The 1,885-nt window shown below is 41.6% G+C and overlaps 1 non-coding gene across 1 annotated transcript; it reads right to left on the bottom strand.

Moving 5' to 3' along the window:
* Nucleotides 1-1,434: 1,434 nt before the first annotated feature.
* On the bottom strand, nt 1,435-1,565 carry LOC123324475. Its single transcript, XR_006539839.1, has one exon. It is a non-coding gene; the product is annotated as a small nucleolar RNA SNORA63 (small nucleolar RNA).
* Nucleotides 1,566-1,885: the final 320 nt, after the last annotated feature.

Raw genomic sequence — 1,885 nt, 5'->3', positions numbered from 1 at the left:
TGAATTCCTGTATGAGTTCTAGCAGTTTTGGGGTGGAGTCTTTGGGGTTTTCCACATAAAGTATCATATCATCTGCAAAGAGTGAGAGTTTGACTTCTTCTTTGCCGATTTGGATGCCTTTTATTTCTTTTTGTTGTCTGATTGCTGTGGCTAGGACTTCCAATACTATGTTGAATAGCAGTGGTGATAGTGGACATCCCTGCCGCATTCCTGACCTTAGGGGGAAAGCTCTCAGTTTTTCCCCATTGAGAATGATATTCGCTGTAGGTTTTTCAGAGATGGCTTTTATGATACTGAGGTATGTACCCTCTATGCCTATACTCTGAAGAGTTTTGATCAAGAAAGGATGCTGTACTTTGTCAAAAGCTTTTTCTGCATCTATTGAGAGGATCATATGATTCTTGTTCTTTCTTCTGTTAATGTATTGTATCACATTGATTGATTTGCGGATGTTGAACCAACCTTGCAGCCCAGGGATAAATCCCACTTGGTCGTGGTGAATAATCCTTTTAATGTACTGTTGGATCCTATTGGCTAGTTTGGTGAGAATTTTTGCATCCATGTTCATCAGGGATATTGGTCTGTAATTCTCCTTTCTGATGGGGTCTTTGTCTGGTTTTGGGATCAAGGTAATGGTGGCCTCATAAAACGAGTTTGGAAGTTTTCCTTCCATTTCTATTTTTTGGAACAGTTTCAGAAGAATAGGTATTAATTCTTCTTGAAATGTTTGGTAGAATTCCCCTGGGAAGCCATTTGGCCCTGGGCTTTTTTTTTTTTTTTTTTTTTAATATTTTATTTATTATTTATTTGAGACAGAGAGAATGAGAGACAGAGAGCATGAGAGGGAGGAGGGTCAGAGGGAGAAGCAGACTCCCTGCCGAGCAGGGAGCCCGATGCGGGACTCGATCCCGGGACTCCAGGATCATGACCTGAGCCGAAGGCAGTCGCTTAACCAACTGAGCCACCCAGGCGCCCCTGGGCTTTTGTTTTTTGGGAGATTTTTGATGACTGCTTCAATTTCCTTGGTGGTTATAGGTCTGTTCAGGTTTTCTATCTCTTCCTTGTTCAGTTTTGGTAGTTGATACATCTCTAGGAATGCATCCATTTCTTCCAGGTTATTGAATTTGCTGGCATAGAGTTGTTCATAATATGTTCTTATAATTGTTTGTATTTCTTTGGTGTTGCTGGTGATCTCTCCTCTTTTTTTTAAATTTTTTTTTAAAGATTTTATTTATTTATTTGACAGAGAGAGACACAGCGAGAGAGGGAATACAAGCAGGGGGAGTGGGAGAGGGAGAAGTAGACTCCCCGCTGAGCAGGAGCCCGATGTGGGGCTCGATCCCAGGACCCTGGGATTATGACCTGAGCCGAAGGCAGACGCTTAATGACTGAGCCACCCAGGCGCCCCTCAAGTCAGTGTTTTACTTGGTAAACATGTCTGAGACCATGCATCCCTGGCTGCTAAGCACCATGGTGGACAGGGCTAGAAAGGTAACAGCTTTATTTTGAGCAGGGGGCAAAGACAAGGCAGCACTTTACAGCTACATTGTAACTAGATCCTGCATCGATCTCTCCTCTTTCATTCATGATTTTGTTGATTTGGGTCATTTGTCATTTCTCTTTTCTTTTTGATAAGTCTGGCCAGGGCTTTATCAATCTTGTTAATTCTTTCAAAGAACCAGCTCCTAGTTTCGTTGATCTGTTCTACTGTTCTTTTAGTTTCTATTTCATTGATTTCTGCTCTGATCTTTATTATTTCTCTTCTCCTGCTGGGTTTAGGCTTTATTTGCTGTTCTTTCTCCAGCTCCTTTAGGTGTAGGGTTAGGTTGTATACTTGAAAGCTTTCTTGTTTCTTGAGAAAGGCTTGTATTGCTATATACTTTCC

The sequence above is a fragment of the Neomonachus schauinslandi genome, chromosome 3, assembly GCF_002201575.2.
Source record: "Neomonachus schauinslandi chromosome 3, ASM220157v2, whole genome shotgun sequence".
Classification (NCBI taxonomy): Eukaryota; Metazoa; Chordata; class Mammalia; order Carnivora; family Phocidae; genus Neomonachus; species Neomonachus schauinslandi.
The sequence above is the reverse complement of the archived record's forward strand: the minus strand, read 5'-3'. Positions and strand labels throughout refer to the sequence as shown.